A 7,769-nucleotide genomic window follows, 5' to 3' on the forward strand; every position below is an offset into this window, starting at 1 on the left:
TGTCACAAACTGAAGACTTGAAACAAGAAATAGGATGCAAACGCTCAAGGCGTGTTTTACTGAGATAAATCAAAAGTGCCACGATGGGCAAACAAGGCAGAGATCACAGGACTGGAGAACACAGTACATCTTGCTGATCACAAACAATTACACACAAAGACAAAGGAAAAGCCCAAGGCTTACATAGGAGCTCAGTGAATACATTGGCTACAGGTGAGAACTAAACTTAATTAACACAATGGCTACAGGTGAGAACTAAACTCAATTAACACATTGACTACAGGTGAGAACCAAACATGGAGGGAAAACTAAGGTGTGAGGGAAATACTAAAACACAGGAGAGGATGAACGGACTGGAGTAGCATATGGAGCAAGAGCAGGAACAGGAACAGAGGAGCGTGCAGCAGAGGTTGTGACAATTTTCAGTATCTTTTCTAAGTGCATGTCACATTTCAAATGTGCTCTAACACTCTACCTTTTTAAAAACACCAGGTTTATCATGTCGTTTGAATGACAAGGTCAGCAATCACAGACTGATATTATCGTTACTGAAGAAAAAAAGAGCTCTTGGAAATGTATTCAAAAGGATTGAAAACCCATTGCACCCTAAAGCAAAGAAATGGTCGATCCAAACTTGCTGCACATGGATTTCACATTAGTACTGGATGTCCCTGAAGGTTCCAAGGGTCAACCATGAAATATTCAGTAATTAGTCAGTTGGTGTGCGTTTAATTCAAATCACAAGATAGTCATACTTCATCTCCACATTCTGCCTGAAGATGAATGGAAATTGCGCTCTTTTTTAGGAAGAACCTGTGATTTTCACTCTCATTCAGAGGTCTCAAGTTCACATGCTTTTCTTTTGGCCAGAAGAGGCATGGTTAGTGAGGTAACTGGCCCTGCTCCTGACGTGCCTCGTGAGGTTTATACTAGAAATCCCTCTTAGGTCTACAAAGAGTCAGCAGAAAGATGGAAGTGGAGAAGAAAGGCCAAGAGGACCAGGAGGGCCAAGAGAAGGCTGGAGCCAGCGCTCCAGAGGAGGAGGTAAGCTGACTGGATGTTTCCTATGGGAACAGGGCGAGGGACGCCTGTACGCCCTCTAGAAAGGGTTTTCACAAACTTTCATTTGTAAACATGCATTTACAGATTCAGATTTGATTAGAAGTGAAGTGGATGTAAGCACAGAAAACACGATTTGCCAAAGTAACTGAATGTCTCACAGGAACTGATCTGGAAAACGCTCCATATAACAATATGAATACAAACTGTACTGCAAAGATACGTCTGCTTTCTTTCTTAATACTAGTGCACCTTTTGAAACTTGCAAATGCTGTTTCATCGGTATTTGACTCTACTATTTGACCTGCGGTCTGTGTTATCACTTTTTCATAGTCTCTTTTCTCTATCTTTAAAGAAAGTCTTGTGAAACAGTCCAGCCTTCCACCGGCCCAGATAAGAGAAAGGCAGAGCCAGTCAGAAGAGCTGGGTCAGTGTTGGTGCATGAATCAAGCTCAACGCTGTTCTGTTTGATGCAACACACCTGCTGACCTTGTCTACGATTGTTTATTTTTGAATCCATTTTGTTGGCATGGTTTCAGATGAATTTAAGCAGAAACAAGAACTCATATTCACGTTGACTATTTGAGTACAGTAGAGCCATTCTGTATGAGTTATTGAGAAGGCACGCTCTTTATAATGCATCATTCACACATTCATAATGCATTATATGCCATAGGTAATGTATTATAATGTGCTTCATAGAGTCTTACAATGACTCCTGCGGAGTTGTAACTACTGAATACTGACTCATAAACCTGTGTAATATAATGCTGCATAAACCAGTACCTGTTTATCATGATTATTATATCATGTCCTTAACACCATATATCTGATAACATGGATCTGATAAAACCCATTCTTACCCGAAATAACACAAATCACTATGGCTGCTAGGGCTGTGCATTGGCAAGAATCAGGGGATATGATATGCACCACGATACAGTGGCTACAATTGAATACATTGCATAACATTGCATAACATTGCGATACTGTAAGCAAGGCACATTTTAAGGAAAACTGTCACTGTATAAACCCATCACCATATGCATAAAATCTCAGTAAAAAAGTTCACTTTTCTAAGCAGTCAGAACAGTGGGATCTGGATAGCAACTGAGGGTTCGAACACAACACAAAACCAACCACTGTCTGCAATATTTGCATGTAAATGAATAGACTTTAATAATAGATGAACTATAAATCGATTCAGTGCATTTGATAATCTATATACTATACCACAAAACACAATATCATGATACTCAAGTGTATAGATATGTTCTTACATCCTTAATGGCTGCATACTTCATAAAACATGCTGTTGTGCAGGCTTTTCTTTAGGTTTGCCATAGACAGATGGATTCTGTTCCTGTATATGAAGGGTGGCTGTCCTTTCTCTATTGCTTCGCTGGACAAGGTGATAAACAAACAAATAATTAAATAACAGAACATGAAGAATTTGTTATAAATAGGTCTGAATAACAACTCTGGCATTAACTAACCATTGCAAAAGGTCATTTTTGCTCCCTTTCTCTTTTAAACATACACACATGCAGAAAGAGAGAGGGAGGGAAGGAGAGAGAGAAGGAGAGAGAGATAGAGAGATAGAGAGAGAGATAGAGAGAGAGAATGTATCATACTGGCTAAAAACTGCAGCTTTTTATTAATGGCGCTAAACGAGTCCTCTCTCGTCAATCCCACTGGACCTCACTCGTATCAATAATGAATAAAGAGGCAGCCCATTCACCCTGTGATTACAATGGCCTACGGGTACTTGGTGGGGAGAAAAACACGAGATATCTGGAGAGAAAAGCACACCTGCCTTTTTCCAATGTATTTCTGTTCGCTAGAGAAAGATGGACATGTTTAGCTCCTGAAGATGACAGGCAACATAAGGGCTGAACTGAGGCTGTAAATGTACAAGTGAATTCTGCACTGCAGGGATTTTAGTGATGATAGAGTAAGTGGCTTCTTTTGGGGCTAAAGCACACACGTCAGGCTCACTGCAGACAATACAGCTAGCGCTCGAAAGGAGGACAGATTTTTGTCCTTCGCAAAAAAGACAACAAAAATATCTATATTCCTTGTGTCTTGTACCAGACTTTTCAGGTATTGCATCTTCCCAGACTCTGTCACATTGAAATATAATTGAGATAATATTTTAATGTGAGGATGATTGAATTCTTCCTCATCCATCCAAGTGTATTTGTTTCACTGTGTGCTGATTCCAGGACAAATAGAAAGTCCTAGATTGCTTGCCGTCCAACTGGCTTTGTGGTTTGTAAGGGTGATGGTCTGGGTATGTGTACACAAGTCCATATCATTTCTGTTTGGATGACTCAGAATTCCAATCAGGGCCTGTTCATTTCAGTGACATAAGGGCATGTTCAGGTAAACTAATCTGAGTGCATGTCACTTCCTGTGAAGACTATTAATATGATCCTAATCAGGTTGAGGAGAAACTAATTAAAGAATCAGCCGAACATTGGAATCTATGGTCACTGATTCTATGTATATCATCAACTCCGAATGAGAAAAAATGAAAGGGTGACATATCAAAATATAAACTGGAATGACTCGACAGCTATCCTTTTTTCGAATCATACAGGCTGGATTGTGTACAAGTTGGTTGAAAGACAGTAGCCTGTTGTTGTTCTTACTTTATGAAAGATGAGATGAAGAACACAGAAGGACACTGTGGATCAAACACAACACTACATGAAGATTGATTGTTCCTGTGGAGCCCGTTTCAATTGATTAAGAGGAACTCTTAGACTCTTTACACCTACCAGTAAAATACATCTCGTATCCAGAATGTGTCTAGATATGATTTGTACATTTTCACCTGGTATTAATATGTGTCTCCAGTGTCCACATTGAGATCTCATCCCTGTGTCCAGTGATGTGTAGTTGTTGTATGTAGATTGACAACGCAGTTGCATTTACACTTGAAGTGTTCAGTGTGGTCTCAATGTGTCCCTCACCGCATCCGGAGGTGGGTTTAGTCGATCGGATCACAATCCGTCCTCAATGCGTCTTGGGTGCATCTACACCTGTGGTCAAGCACATGATTGCAATCCGATCACCCAAAATGCATTTTAATGCCAGGTGCAAATGGAGTACATTTCCATAAAATCCATGATGTGTGTCCAAATGTACAGCCCACATTTGTGGCCTCTAGAAGAGCATAATGTTGATAACTACGGCAACATTTACTACAGACTCACCCTGCGAGAAATTATGATGAGTGAGGCTCATTCTGAAATTGCCTCTGGAATCAAAGTTTTTCTGGGAAGTTTTATATCACAGAAGAAAAGTGCACATTTTTATGGTGTTCCCAAAACACGAACCACCTGCCAAGTCATTACGATATTTCAAGCTTAGGGGTTAGAGTTCAATTAATTCATTATCAGCACTAAAACCCCATTGCTCAGAGCTTAATGAATTCCTCCTGTTGTGATCCGTGCCAAAGCCATATGAGATGTAGACCCATATTATGTTTTACCGCATAGGCGTGAACAGCAGTAATGAGCACCCATACAGAGGTTTCAACAAAATGATCCCATCAATATGAGATGATAATTCAGGTTCAAGCATATGTCACTAATATTGTGTACACTTGGCAAGGCAAGCACAGAGTTAAGCACAGAGTTAAACACAGGCTGAATCCCCATTCTGTTACCGATGTTACCGATTGTCACCATAATAAACAGTCTGGCTGTGCCGTCACAGCCCACCGGCTCCTTGCCCTCCGGACACCCTCAGTGTCACAGCTCACTATCAGGGGTATTGACCTTCATTGAATGCAGGTTAAGGAGGAGAGTGAGGAGAAGCACCCTCCGTTCCTCTCAGCGGAGGTGCAATGTACAGCTGGTCAGCTTGCTTTCATCTCTGTGGTCACTTTCCACTCGGCTGCGGAGCGCGCTATGGCTGGGCCCGCAAGGTAAACAGAGCGGATGGCCACTTACATTAAGCTTACATCTCCACGTCTCTGTCTGCCATGGCAGCAGGCTGGTGTCTGTGAAGACTGTGAACCAAGCCAGGGCCGATGCCCACCATGTGCCGAGGGCTGCGCACCACACAAATATGTCTGGAATGTTTTTCTATCCTTCATGTGCCTTTCTCTGGATTCAGAGCAATCCCGTTTTCAGGTGGAGCCTGCCATTTTCCCATGCATGGAAACCCTCTCATATGAGGCCTCTTTTGAAGTGGAGCAGCAGCAGACTTTGTAGATTTCCACCAATATCTATTACACATTATTTTAAGGTGGTTGAGCAACGCTGTAATGTTCAAGGCATTACTTTCCTCAAATGAGGGCTTTCAGGTTTCATCGAGAGTCAGTCAGTCATGCCATTTTTTTTTTCTTCCATTGTGTATTTTCCCATTTTGGTTCCCATAACACAGACGGGATAACCATAGAATGCACCGTAGCCAGGGAGAATGACCAGATTGACTCTTTCTGTCTTAACCCGGCTGCAGAGACAGCACTTTTATTGATTGGCACCACAGCCAAGAATATTGCAAATATTTGGAAAGGCTTTTCCATCACGATCCAGACAGACAAATGAGAAAGAAAAAAAAAATCTTAATCCCAACATCAGCCACACAAGCTGTGCAGTACACATCCCACTAAGCCCAGGAGGAGAGAGCCTGTTTAGCAGCTGTACCCAAAGGGCTCACAGTGTTAAGGCCCATCTGAACGTGGAAAGCCTCCCCGATCTGACACGCCGGAGAGCAGGTGCAACCCAAAGCCAGGGGAAGGTTATGGACGTCTCAATGCAGATGGCTCCCTGCACTGGTAAGGTCACAGACACGACCTTGTGTTATATAATCAGGGCGGAGGAAGCAACCTAATAGACGCTGCGGAGTGCTGAGATGTCTCCCTGTCACACTTCATCTAGACTGATGCATCGCGATTGTTCACAGCGCTCTGGCCGGGCAATTACTGGCCAATTCCAATCTACTCCACAGTGCCACTGTAATGAAAAATAATTAAGAGGCTGAAAATGAGTTTTCTCATGAAATGGTTTCAGTGGTTGAACACAATCGTGCTTGGCAGATGGCTTCGCAGGGATGCTCTAATATGGCAAAGATAGTTCATCATCTCCAAGATGCATTCTGCAACACAAACTTCTAATGCCTCCCTCATCAGTGGCATGAGAAAAAAAGAGGGGAAAGACACTGAGGCAATGTAGCAGTGAATGTTTAATCAGATGGGCTCCACCCACAAGAGCAGTAGACATGTCTGGATGCACCGTGCCAACAGTGCCTCTGTACAAGAACAAGAAGGTCTTTGGTCTGATTCATTCATTCAATGAGATGGCAGCTTACAGGATGTCTTCTGTCCACCAAGGCAAAGGCTGCTTCAACTATTGCAGGCCTCAGTGTATGAAAGGTGTATGTAATGCTAACACATTTGTGTTTTTGGTGGACTAAAGGCACTGCGGTGCAGGCACGTGCACAGATACACCCCAGGTGGTGCTGATGCGCCGGCCCTATTGCCTGATTAAAGAGTTCCCTTTATGCAGGGATTTCTTTTTGTAACTATTTCTAAGTATATATTTTAGTTTTTAAACTTTCAAAGTTCAATTAAATGTAAGCTTGACAAATGTTTGAGTTCTAATTCTGCAAGACTGCACAAGCGCCCTGCGTCTCCCCCTTCGTCTCCCCCTTCGCCTCTCCCTTCGTCCTCCCTTGCCACAGCAACTGAAGTAAACACACGCAAATCAAACGCCCTGCAGAGCAGCATCCACATTCCTTAAATGACCATCATTGGTGACAGCCAGGTAACAATACTGTGCCCTAAGCTGCCCCACTGAAAACAATCTGAAGCAGCCTGCAGTGGACCTCGTAGCCTAACTTAGACATTAGTCCTCCATTACGTGTAAAATAGACTCGCCAATGAAAACGAGTGAGCTCCGCTAGTTCCTCTGTCAAGCAACCTAACAAATACAACGCAATCATATTTAGAGATCACTTTTTCAAAACACCTCACCAAAGGACTGCAGTTGAAAATTAGCCATTTGGCTAACACTGCCTATACGGGAATGTTAGTTAATGTGTGTTGTCCTTGCTAAATAAAGCAATGAAATGAACGTTAGTCTATCCATCACCCCTTTCTTGTGGAATGCTGATAGCCATGCTGCCATCTATGCAGTGAGCAGGGCTTGGATCAGAAATATATCACGTACAATTAATTACAATTAGAAATATTCAATAAAGATATTGTGTAGCCCTTTCTGCCAGTATATTTCAGTCCTGTGGGAAACACTGTACCTATATTGTAAATGCATTCATTGCAGTATGTGATTTTGTTTTGTTGAAAACTAACAATGTGCTTTAGCTGATTCTGCACCCATTCCTGCTGTAGTTGTTCAGAATATTGTGCCGCTTGAGCTCCAGTTCCTGAACAGTACATTTTCCAGGTCAGTGCTGAATCACAGTGCCGAATGGTTAATGTGAAAACAAGCGACAATATTTATTTATATGTTTAGATGAGTGTAGCATAAATGGCACACCCAAGAACAATGGCATCTGAACCATGAGCAAACACAAAAACACATCCTCTCCATGAGGTCAGCTGGGAGGTCTGTCTTGTTTATCTACTATTGAGGTCCTTCCATGTGCTGGTTGTCATTATCTTTTGCTATGCAGTAAGTGCATGACAATGTGAGAAAATAAAAACAAACTTTTGAAAAGAATGTGTTCATTCACAT

General features: G+C 42.1%; 1 long non-coding RNA gene across 1 annotated transcript; it reads left to right on the forward strand.

Annotated features, from left to right (window-relative positions):
- The first annotated feature begins 367 nt into the window (after positions 1–367).
- On the forward strand, positions 368–1,680 carry LOC116223904. Its single transcript, XR_004165316.1, has 3 exons — positions 368–409; positions 947–1,044; positions 1,415–1,680. It is a non-coding gene; the product is annotated as an uncharacterized LOC116223904 (long non-coding RNA).
- The last annotated feature ends 6,089 nt before the right edge of the window (positions 1,681–7,769 follow it).

The sequence above is a fragment of the Clupea harengus genome, chromosome 15 (genome assembly GCF_900700415.2).
Source record: "Clupea harengus chromosome 15, Ch_v2.0.2, whole genome shotgun sequence".
Taxonomy (NCBI): domain Eukaryota; kingdom Metazoa; phylum Chordata; class Actinopteri; order Clupeiformes; family Clupeidae; genus Clupea; species Clupea harengus.